Genomic DNA, 13105 nt, shown 5'->3' with positions numbered 1-13105 from the left:
TCTTGCTAGACCACCGTAAACGATGTGAGGTTGCTCCTTGTAGCTGGTACCACCAAAGGGCATATAGGTCAAACCTAATAACCAACACAAACCACAAACGATGGAAACACACTGAAAACATCAGGGAGGGTTGGAGGCTAAGATGTGCTTGAGAGGTTAGCGCTGTGGAGTATGTTTAGCTCCCAATGGGATGCGAAAGCTGACGGAAAGATTTTAACACAGACGGCATAACCGAATATTAGCAATGAACTTGGGGTTGGTGGAACCTGGGCGAACCCAGACGTGGACTCCATGCTCACTCTGCTCAGAGACACAGCTCCACCTCACTGATGAGGCACAACAAGGCTGAAACACGTGTATGGGGTTGCTGTAGATACTCTAGTTGAGAAGGGAGTTGCCATAGCATTTCGGTGCTGGACTGCCCATGTGCCTGGGATAAAGACAAATATGCAAATATTTTTCCCATCTGTGAAAGGTACATTGAGCTAAAGGCGATGGCTGCAGACAATCGGTGTCAAAAAAACACAACAGTTTATCATGCCATGTTCTTTCTGGAGAAGGGCACCTGCTACCCAATAATACATTGATAGCACACACTTCTATGCCATGGGACGAAGTGGTTTAGATATCCCTAGCCTGCATACAGGTTGTTTGCATGTCGTCACAATATGCCCCAACCAACAACCCATAACAATGTAAGTAAGCAATACTGGTCAGAAAATGACTTTTAATCATTCATCTATATATAAACTCGTCTTCAGTCAAACTTACATGATATTTGGTATTTCCATTTTTTCTGCATAATGCAGAGTGTCTGCTCAGAACGGTTTTCATGGAGTGAAAATAAATGTTCCAATGTCAAGTTTTAAAATGGTGATTTTCTTCGGTTATTCCACAAATTCCATCCTTCAATCCATAGCAAATCCTCCCTTTCTTCCAAGGTCGAACAACAATTGAACTTTGTTTTGAGCGTGTATGCCTGGTAACTTATGTTTTTTTGAAGGGAAGCTACAAATCAAAAACATACGGTACAAGATGCGTTGGTGTGAACTACGCACAAGCTACATCAAACAACGTGACCTTCACTCCATGGGAGCGATTAGCCCACCGGCCGACCAACAGGGCATTTCAAATATGGTCAAAAAATAAACAAATTGTTTGCTGGCATCCACCAATGCTGCGCTATTGTGAATACTTTTTTAGCCATCAATAGTTTTGGAGAACAATTAGAGTTAGGGTAAGTAAAACTGATAACGAGGAAAACATTTTCAAATAGGCCCAATGACATCTTTCTACTAGGCCCGAAAATCCATCTCTTTGTACAAATGCAACTCTCCCATTCCCCACCGCCGAGTTCAGCCAGCCCACGCCATATCCTCACCACATTTGTGCGCGCCCTGTTCTCGTGGAGGAATGTGCTCTGCGGCTAACATGAGACACTGACAAGTCATAAAAAGTGCCAATTCATCTCCACTGAACTTCCCGTGCACCAACAACCTACACCCTGCCAGGCCTGAGCCCACCAGCTCAGACCCCGCAGTTCCTTTCATGCTGATATCCATCTGACCCTCCCGTGCCCTGATCAGTCAAGGACCCACAAGAGCTGGGCGAAAGCAGGAGGGGGAAAAATGCAGAGTTACACTATGGCCACCTATGTCGAGCTTTAGACACCAAGCAACCACAGACGTGCATTTTATCATTCGAGATGTAAATTAATGAATCATAAACCGGATACTAATTAATACTTTTAACCCCTTAAGTGCCATGGGCGAGGTATCTTGTCCTTGGGATTACCTCCTTGTTGCCAAGGATGAGATACCTTGTCCTTGGCACTTAAGGGGTTAATGAAACAGAAAACATTAGAAGACATTGAATGGCAAAATAACAAAATCACCAAAAAAGGCCTTGGCACTGGGGGGGAAAAACCCATGGCAGTTAAAAGGTTAATAGCTTTGAAATTCGAGTTTAATAGCATTCCATTGTTCATGTACGAACACCGCTGCAAATCATTTATACCGGGAAGTCAAAAGATCTGCTTTTGGTGGACAGCTTGTTTGCAATTTTTTGTGGCAATGCATGTAGCATGTATCCTAGTAACAAAATCATGTTCGATTCCATGAATATGCATGGCCAACACAGTCGAGGTGAGATCTTTCACAAAATCGAATTCGATTTCTTAGTATATTGGCTTGGCCACCCATTTTTTGCTTCGTTTTGCAAAGGCCATTTTGTAACAAAACATCCCAAAGTTTCCCGCCGTTCTCGATTGTTCTCTATGAAGGTTCTCATTATGCACCAATATGGCTTGCAGTGTTCGAGCTTGCATCCCATCTATGCCGAAATGCAACCTCTTGGGCCTGTACTTTAGGCACATATTGTGGAACACCTCCAAATCTCTGGTGTGACAGAATTCGGTCAGTCCCTTTAGGTCTCTTGAAAGAGTTTTATCAAACACAATCTTATCAAAAGCTTTGTGTGGTGGTGAAGATGGAACCAACCTCTTCTTGTGTTCCTGCTACTCTGATAGAGGTCCATGTGCACATTGGTGAAAATGTTGGTGTTCTGTCCATGAGTGAACGTTGGAACAGTGGTGCACCAATGAACATCATTTTTCAAGTAGAATTTCCACAGACCCATCACAAGTTTTGGAGCTCCATCAAAGGTGGTTGCTGAAAGACTTGAGACCACTGTGAAATATTTTCCGAACCCTTCTTTTTACCAGCAGCTGTAATTTTTTTGACTGATTTGGCAAAGTGCCATACAAATTTTGGAAACTGCTCTTGCATGGCCTTGGCTATTGAAACTCTGTGGCTATGAGGTCTATTTGCATTCCCCTCGATTGAAGATGTTCGAGAGATTTTATGAAACCCTGTTTCTTCATGGCCACATAGGATTTACATTGGGACTCCTGCACGATTTCCGAACTCACAATTTGTTTAGTTTCCATGTCTTGAAAGTGGTATGTGCAGTACTTTGCTGAAAATCCAGTGCTGCCAGCTAACCTGAACCGTTTGCCAGAGAATGTGCTTTCAATTGACATTTGTTCAGTTTTCCAGGCTTGACTAAAAGCAGGGAATAAGAATTATCTTTGATATTTGTAGTACTGTGTTTTAGCAAGGAACTGAACTCCCACAAATTGACAGGAACTGGACAAATTACTAAAAGTCGACCCACTGAAAAGTAAAGCTGCTGAACACAGTAGATTTCCAGCTGGCACTTTGCCCAGCATCGGTTGAGCGGACCTTGAAAAGGAATCATGGAGGTAGACACAGTTGGCTTGGATTTTCAGGTTGGTGCCTTGTAATACACGAGTTAAATTCCCCAATGGCTGCCCGCATATTTCCCCACTCACTGGATGGACACATTTCAGCACCAGTGTAATCACTTCCAGGCAGCTGTCGAATACAATGCATGCCTGAGGTTTGTGATTCAACTGTGGTGGACAAATCGGCCAAAGTAGACAAACTGTAGTCGAGATCTTTGGCAAGTTCCTCGGTCAATTGCGTTGAAGCTTCAGTCTGTTCAGCTTGTGTTGTTTGCACACAAATTGGAGAAACCATCAACGTCGAATTTTTATTGGGGGGACCTTTTTTGTGGCTGTAGATTGTGTCAAGTGCTCAGCGAGGAATTCCAAAGCATCTTCATTATATTCAGTTTCATCTTGTCGACTTCTCACATTGTAGCAATGGTCCAAGAACACGTTGCTGGCTTTGCAGGTCACATTGCATTCAGTTTCAGGCCATTGGGCCTCACAAGTCTGCTTATTGACTGGACCACGCTGCTCCTCAAATAGTTAATCCATGGTGAAATCTGTTTGGCAAGCGACATCTTTGGTTTCATTTGTGGTCTGTGTCTTTATTCTTCTTTTCCTTCTGGGCCTCTCGGCGATGGGTTGTAAAACATGTTCAATGTATAGCACACATACAGTAGATGGCACTTTAAATACAAAAACCTATGAAGAAAACACCAGCCCAAATCACTTCTAGAAAACAAAATTGTTACCCTTGTTTTCTTGATTTTCTGTGAAACCGTGATCATCTCTGTAGTGACCTCACCAGCAAGCTGATCCACCACCTCTGATCCATGTGCCTCCTCTTCTAATTCCACACCTTTTGTACATTCCTTGAATACACTATTGATTAAAACAAAGTTCAATCGTATTGGAAATGAAAATCTTTCACCGCACACATACCCTTGCAAACAGTGTATGTCATTTAGTCAAAATATACATTTCAAATTTCACCTGATTGATGGCAAGTGTACTTGATCAGAGATCACTGTGCAAAACCTACTGATTGTAATGTTGCCCTCAAACATTTTGCAGTGTGTTCTGCATTAGGGAGGAAGTTAGAACTGAAATCTGAAAAGTTTGAAACGCTGCACGTTCATATTTAATGTCATTGTCTAATAGTATCCTATATAGGATTTACTTTTAGTTCAAGAGAACTGCAAGTATGCATACCTCATACTATTGACCAACTGCAAAGAAGGATGTAATTGTACTCTAAGTACCATCATCCCCCTGTAAGACACAATACCTGTTGTAGTACGGGTGAAAACAGCAAAACGGAATGGAGACAATTGGATGCAGACAACGGCACATATAAAGAGAAACCCAAAAATGAAACCTAGTGTAAGCAACCGACAGGATACAAATACAATTTCATATTATTTGAAATTTCAAGCATCCATTATCCCAATTGAAAAATGACATAAAATTAACTGATATGCGCTTGTTGACTCGTGAAAATAAATGGATGCACAATCGTGCTCCTTCATTTTTAGTGCATTGTCATGAAGTGGTAAAAGGGGAAAATTAGCTTTGCATTAGATATGTTGGAAAATGCAATTCTCGAATATAAACTTCTGCAGGGCTCACCATTGGTATACTGGGCGTGTCAGTGGTTTTGTCACTTGCAAGGTTTTGTGCTTCCATCAGTATGATTTCCTAAAAAAAAAATGGACATGTCAAGCAACCGATTACGAAAACATTATGCTTCTTGTGAAGGGCACTATGGCATTGTTTTCCATGGTCAGAATCACTTCATTTGAGGCTCCATAAACCAGGGACAGATGTATAGTAAAATGTGGTATAGTTAAAATGTAATACAATCTGGCACATATGCAAACTTTTATAAGACTCATTTACACCGAAAGCACCAATCTGTTCATGGAGTTACCTGTTCAGTACCCCACCACCTACAGCTAATTCATCATCCGGGACTCACCTGAGGCAGCGTGTGCATCAATAGAGTTGGAATTGCATTTGGAAGCAATTTACAAAACACTCTGGCTCGACCATTTTCTGTGTTCTTCGATTGGTTGTACTTATCGTCAGTAAAGTGGGCTCTTCTCTCAATCTCGTCCACCGCAAAACCACAATGTCGAACACATTTTCTTATTAAATCAATTTCCTTCAAGAATGTATGCAGGATTGTGCCCTGACTTTTGACATGGCTCCTAGAAAGGCAACCCAAAACCATACAAGCAGGCATTCTTGAAAAATCGATAAGATCTGTATAAATAAAGTATAAATAATTACAAAATTAATTGTACTGAATGCATGTGATTGATGGAATTATATCAGTTTTCTGTGCAATGTTTGTTTTGGTCAAAGAAGCAAAACCTGTGTAGCGTAGTCGAATACTACATACATACAGAATCAACATAGATACAGAATTGATTGATATGATGAAGATAGTAACGTGTTACTCGTCTGTTGAATGTCATGGTCTGAGAAAGATGCGATTCTATTACAATTGACTGATGAAATTTACTATATATCGAGATCAGAACACTTGAAACATTAGACAATGGTAGTCGTTGAGATGAATGAACATACTACTGGGTACATTTGGTCGAAATAGATAGATATTTTGAGATCAGAAAGAGATGAATATAGTGAAGTGAATAGGTGACCTGCCCGCCCTTTGACTAACAATTAAATTCAGCAAGCAGGAAAGTTAGTAGTAGAACATGCATCACAATCAAGAGTTGACTTCCAGTGCTCAGAGATGTTCTCCGGATAAATATCAAGGGGTTTATAAAGGATTAGAAAAGTGGGTGTGTGTGAATGTGTGACATGTTTCTGGGGGAGCCTGGAGACACTGGGTCTGGGTAGGCCATTTGAACAATGGCCCCTGTTTGGAAGATACCTTTGAAGTGTAGATGGTGTTCGGCCCCTGGGCCATTCCAATCCCTGCGAGGCCCCTTGTCAGTGCACATCCACAGGTCTGAACTGCCGTTGATAGTGTAGGGGGGATGGATGGGCAAGAGGCATGCAGACAAGGCCCGGAACACTGATGAAGGGAGAGACACACTTATGTGGATTGCAGGGGCGCGGTCTGCTTCAGGGGAGCCTGGAGACATTGGGTTTGGCACCTTGGCCGTTTATAATGGAGGGGGGGTGGATTGTTGCAGAGGAGGTGAGCGTAAAAGGGCACCAACCATTGTATGTCACTCAGACAAGTGAGCTTGTCCTTGATTCACTGAAAAATTGAAAAAACTATTCATAAAAGATCATTATTTTGTTGCTGATGTTGAAGGCACAAATGTACTACACATTGTATGCTTTGGGTTTCAGCACAGTGTGGGAAAATCCCCTGTACGGTCCTCTGTCACTGGGGTAATTTGGCGCAAATGGCTCCAACAGCACAGGCAGGTCGAACGCGGTATCCAAGCCTCCCATGAAGCCACCATGTAAACGAACGATGGGCCACCAGCCTGTACCACCTGTGGAAGAGAAACATACTTTATTTAAAGTAACGTGATAAGTGTAAAAACCTTAGTTGAAAATGCATCCTGTATCCTATGTCATAATTGCCCGTACAAATGTTACTTGATGGATCAATCAACTTGGGCTTTAAAGTGTAGACACATTACAAAAGGGAACACCCATGCAATCCATAACGTTTGGGGCACAGAAAAATATTGTTTCTTAGTTGAACGTGAAAGACCGATAAGATGACCACTATCATTTCCCCAAAGCATAAGAGTGGTTTTGAATTGCCAGACTACATTAATTTGGCCGTGATAGATGAACGTTACAATAATATAGGAGAGACACAAGAAATCTTAGTGGCCAAAGTGACATCAAATCTAGAGTACACTTACTCGTTACTTGGATTGCGAGGGAGAACTGTGCCAAGTTCGTACATAAGCACCATCATTATCCTCAACACGCACCTTGCGAGGTAGGCTGCCCTGAAGTCATGCAGCTTGGTAACGCATAGCGGTGGTGTCTCTTCTTCCGATATGTAGGCCAAGCATCCAGTGTTTTCTCAGCAGCAGCAGCAGTTCTCCTGCTTGGTTGGCATGACCTTGCACCGATTGCAGGTGCACCAGGTGGAAACGTTTTCCATGCGACTAGGCTCTGGTTCAGGATCCAGCAATTCGTCTTCCCAACTGTCGTCCGATGCCCCATCATTTCCACATCTTTCTATATCAACTAATTCCACCTCTGAATATTCTTGCTCGTACTGGTAGGGCTGTATTGTTGCCATTATACGACAAAATTGAAATCGATAGTAATGGTAGTACAAGTATCTGTTCGCATGGGCTCTGAGCAACAAAGATAGCTGAACGGAGCAGAAACGAGTGACCGGCTTTACACAAACAGTGAAACGATTGAAAAAGCAACTCTGATGTTGTCTGATGAGAAGCAGTCTGTTTATACTTATTGAGGAAAGAGGCGTCCTGCCATTTCCATGGAGACAGGTCATTAGCTGGGGACAGAGAACTTTGACACGAGACATGCATTTGCGTTGTGAACTGGGCCGTACATGTCAAGTGATGACAGCTTCAGGGGCAGGTGGTATGATTTAGTGCCACAAGGGCAGTTGAACTTAGGGCGATGTGGCAACAGATAAGATTAGCACAAGATGGCCGCGCCCTGCTTGTTGATTTCGCAAAAAAAGTGAGGAAAACTAAGGTAAGGTACATAGGAAATGTTTTTACAATTGATCAGTTTGCATAAAACCACATGGCCGAACGCTCGGGGCAATAAGATTTTTGAGCGCACTATTCCTTTAAAGCTGTTCATTAGTGATAAAATACATGGCATTTCATTTGGACCACGTTGCTTGTATGATACTGCTCCGAGTGTAGACTGGTGCCACCGATTCAGCCCTGTAATGCTTCACCTGCTTTTAAAGAAGCATGCAATTCTTTTGCCACTTCAAGTGCTGTTGGCTGAGCCAGAGCGAGCCAAACCTGTTCTCTAGTACCAAAATAAGTGCACAAAATGTGATCAACCTGCACCATGTTAGATGACCTCATGGTCTAGCAGTACAAAAAAAACCTGCATTTTTACATGAGAACAGGCCTGAAAAAGTCTGTGGCATTTTTCACTAAGTATTTTGATTCCACAGATCCCTTTTTTCCCCACTGCCTCACTTGGGCAAGTCTGTTTCTTTATATAGGTCAATGTGTTACCTGTATCCTCTTTTCCTAGCCCCAATTATGTTAACTCTAATGTTGCATTGCAATTTGAGGCACTCGACTTGTAAATGCAATCTTTAGAGATTAAGGTAAATGTTAAACTGACTTGCTTAGATTTTGGTGATTGGGCTATTGACTTTCTTCTGTTAAATTGAGGCCCTTGCAGAACCAAATCTCGCTATCTGGGATAAATCACCTTCGAAGGGATTGTGTCCTCCGACGTATTCCTCATCTTAGATATCTCCTTCCAGCTCTGCTGGCCTCGGAAAAAATTTTCTCTAGAGGGCGCTGCGCGTCGACGTCCTCCGAGTCAATGTCCCTCGACAGCCGCCGTATCGACGTTCGACGTCATCCTGCCTATAAAGGCCGCGCGCAGCGTCCGTTGCTCAGTTCCGTTTTTCCGCGCTTACTCAGTGCCTCGGAATACCGTTGCTCAGTTCTTAGTCAGATTAATCCTATTTACCTCGAGTTATTCGATCCGTACTCGATGGCTTCCTCGTCGGAACCGACAACTCCTCGATCCGGCTTCAAAAAATGTCGATTGTGGGAAAAAGATGTCGTTGACCGATCCTCACAGAATTTGTCTGTGGTGCTTGGGAGCTGAACACCATTGTTCGGAATGCGAGGACTGTATGTCCATGACAGCTAAGGCCCTGAAGGAGCGTAGGGGGAAGCTGGAGAAAGGTAAGACTTTTAAAGCTTCTTCTTCGTCGACGAAGTCGAGACATTCGTCTCCTCGTCACCATTCGCGCTCCAGGTCTCGGAGTGGAGAATCGAAGCACTCGAAGAGGAGACGTCGAAGATCCCCTTCTCCGTCTTCCTCTTCCTCTGTTTCGCCAAAAAGAATCCCTTGCCCCACGAAACATAGTTCCCGGGCTGAATGGGAGGAATTCCGAAAGAATATGATGAGCGTCTTCGAGAAAGCGGCCTCGACCCCCTCGAAGACTGCCGAGAGCGATGCTCTGGTCGAAAGACCCGAAGGTCAAAAACGCCGCGAGTCGCAGTACCCGGCGAAAGAAACCTCTCGAGCGCGTTTCGAACCCTCGAGCAGGACTATGACCTCCAAACCTTCCTCGAAGGTCCCGTCAACGCCGTCGACGAAGGTCCCGTCGATGTCCTCGACGCCGTTGTCGAGGGGACCTTCGACACACAGGTCTGTCGACTCGACGCCGGCCTCGACACCGGCGTCGACGCCAAGAAAAGTCACGGTTACCACACATCCAGTGACTATCCCCAGGCCCTCGACGTCGATGGCTTCGATATTGTCGAGTAGAATTCCAATTCTGTCGAGGTCCTCGAGGCCTCCACCTCTGTTTTCGACGCCACGCTCGAAGCCTTCGGCGTCGACGACATCGACGCTTTCGAGGCCAATAATGACAAGTTCAGCACCCTCTGCCTTGGAAATGGGATTTACTCCCTTTATGAGTTCAGAACAATTGAGAACTATATCCTCAATTTTAGAAGAGGGTGATTTGTCTGAACAAGACACATTTGAGTTACAGGGACCTGTAACCCCAGTTAGAGAGGAATTTTCCTCTGAAGAGCGCAGATTAAAGGATCTTCATGATTCTTTACATGAGGCAAGTGGGTTAGACACTTCCCCTGAGGTGGAGTTTGCTAAGCCAGACCCGGGGGAGCATGCTGAAACCCCCTACAGAGCCTTAATGGCCAGGATTACAGAGTTCATGGGGTGGTCTGCACCTTCACAATCTTTCCAACAAGATGACCTCACGGATATTCTTGACAAAGGCCCACAAGAGGATCCTGTGGTGCCCTTTCATAAAGCTCTTCAGAGAAAGATCATGACAAACTGGGAAACCCCACATGTAATACCAGCAGTAAATAAAAAACTGTCTACAAAGTACAGGGTATCTTCCACAGACCCAGAGTTTTTGTCTAAACACCCATCCCCAGAAAGTCTGGTGGTACAAGCAGCATCCTCTACCGATGTCAAGACGGCTTATCCTACAGTCCCACAGGACAGGGACGATAAAAAATATGATGCTATGGCAAAGAAAGTCTTTTCAGCATGTAGCATGGCGTTAAAGTCTGTTAATGCTACTTGCACCCTTGCTAGGTTCAGCCATACACTTTGGGAGTGTGCTTCTACAGCGGCTGACTGCATCCCGGAGGGAGAAGAAAGGGATGCGTTCCTGAATATTATACAGGACGGTAAAGACGCTATGTGCGAATCCCTCCAGACGGGCATTGATTCGGCTGACAGTATCAGCAGAGCAATGGCGGCAAGTACATCAACCAGGAGATTCGCTTGGTTGAGAAAGTCGGGTTTTGCCCCAGATGTGCAAGCCAGGCTCTTGAACATGCCATTCGATGGCTCTTCTTTGTTCGGGAAAAAGGCGGATGACAGTTTAGAGAAACTGCAAACTTCAAAAGCTGCAGCAAAATCCCTAGGAGCTGCAATCCGTCAGACTCCTTTTCGTCCCACTGGAACCTCTGCGAGGGGCAAGTCCTTTCGCTTCTACTCCGCATTCGGAAGAGGTAGAGGACGACCGGCTCAAAGGGGTCAAAGAAGAACTACCCGAGGTGGACGGGGTAGATATTCTAAAGCTGCAGCAACAGCAGGTGCCTCTTTACCATCGGCATCTGCATCAGCCGCCCCAAAACCACTCTGAGGACTCCCCTCACAGGACACCTGTAGGAGGCAGGTTGACTCAACATCTGACGGTATGGCAGGCTATCACGTCAGATGCTTGGGCATTGGAAACAGTCGGCCAAGGTTACTGCCTGCCTTTCCTACGTATACCTCAGTCATCCACCGGGGATCAGCTCTCAGAAAGCTCCAGATCCGCTCCTCTTGCAGGAAATTTTGGACCTGCTAGAGAAAGGTGCCATAGAACCGGTACCTGTAGCGGAGAGGAACAAGGGCTGGTACTCCCCTTACTTTCTCATTCCGAAGAAAGACGGAGGACTGAGACCCATCTTGGACTTGCGAGAATTGAACAAATTCCTCAGAAAAGACAAATTCAAGATGGTCACACTTTCTCAGATCCTCCAGGCCCTTCAGTTCCAGGACTGGTTGGTATCTCTGGACCTTCAGGAAGCTTATTTCCATGTGCCTATCCATCTCAAACACAGGAAATACCTGAGGTTTGCAATTGGCAACTCTCACTATCAATTTCGAGTGCTGCCATTTGGGCTGACCTCCGCCCCGAGGGTCTTCACCAAGTTAATGTCGGTAGTGGCTGCAAGTCTAAGGAGGGAAGGGATTCACGTCTACCCCTACCTGGACGATTGGCTGATCAGGGCTGTTTCTCCGGAACAAGCTCAGATCCAGCTAAATCACGTGTGCCACTTCCTTCACAGACTGGGTTTCTCCCTCAATTTAAAGAAGTCACAAATGATACCATCGCAGAGACTCCAGTTCATAGGAGCGATCCTGGATACTTCCCTGGGAAAAGCCTCGCCACCAGAGGTGAGGGCTCAAGATATTCTACAGATGGTTACCAAGTTCCAGCATGCCCAACGTCTCCCAGCCTTCAACTTTTTGAGGTTGCTAGGCCTCATGGCATCCTGCATTTTCCTTGTGCCAGAGGCTCGCCTGAGAATGAGATCCCTCCAGTGGGCACTGAGGACTCAGTGGTCACAATTCTCAGGGAGAATGACAAATCTTCTTCAGGTTCCTGGCAGGGTGGCTCGAGACCTTCAGTGGTGGGCCTGTCAGGAGAACATTCTGAAAGGAGAACAGTTTTGGCAACCCTGGCCGGAGATAACAGTAGTCACGGATGCCTCACTCACGGGGTGGGGAGCCCACGCCAACGACTTGACCATCAGCGGTCGTTGGTCTCCATCGGAGTCCAGACTACACATCAACCTGTTAGAGCTGAGAGCCATCAGACTTGCGCTGAAGGCTTTCCTGCCAGCTGTACAAGGGAAGAACGTCCTGGGAATGACGGACAACACGGTGGCCATGCATTACCTCAACAAAAGAGGAGGCGTAGGATCACTACCCCTGTGCAGAGAGGCGATGCAGCTCTGGTTTTGGGCAATCCAAGAAGGAATCTCTCTATCGGCAGTTCACCTAGCCGGAGAGAAGAACTTGACAGCGGACGCTCTGAGCAGGCAGAACACAGTCTCCCACGAGTGGGAGCTAGCTCAGGAAGTCCTTCAAGAGATCTTCGCCCTTTGGGGAACCCCTCAGGTAGATCTGTTCGCCACCAGCCTAAACAGGAAATGCGACCTGTTCTGCTCAAGGGAATTTCCTCCGAGAGGAGCTCTGGGAGACGCGTTCATAGTGGACTGGGAGTTTCCGCTTCTGTACGCGTTCCCACCGGTCCCTGTCATTCCTCAAATGATCAGGAGGTTGAGAAGATTCCGGCGAACCATGATCCTAATTGCCCCGGATTGGGCCAGGAGAACGTGGTACCCGGACCTTCTAGACTTGTCCATCTGCCCTCCAATTCGACTTCCACTCAGAGAGAACCTACTCTCACAGAAGGGAGGTCAGGTTCTCCATCCAGACATCAAAACCCTCAACCTTCACGCTTGGCTTCTGAACAGCTGAGGTACAAGGATTGGGACCTCCCTGATGATGTTATGGAGGTGTTGCTTTCGGCAAGGAGGCCAGCAACAAAGTCTTTATACCGCTGCCGTTGGAACAGATTTTGCAGCTGGTGTAGAGAACAGAATATCGACCCATTTTCATGTG

This window comes from Ambystoma mexicanum, chromosome 2q, assembly GCF_040938575.1.
Source record: "Ambystoma mexicanum isolate Mex_15411 chromosome 2q, UKY_AmexF1_1, whole genome shotgun sequence".
NCBI classification, from domain to species: domain Eukaryota; kingdom Metazoa; phylum Chordata; class Amphibia; order Caudata; family Ambystomatidae; genus Ambystoma; species Ambystoma mexicanum.
Note: the sequence above shows the minus strand (reverse complement) of the source record.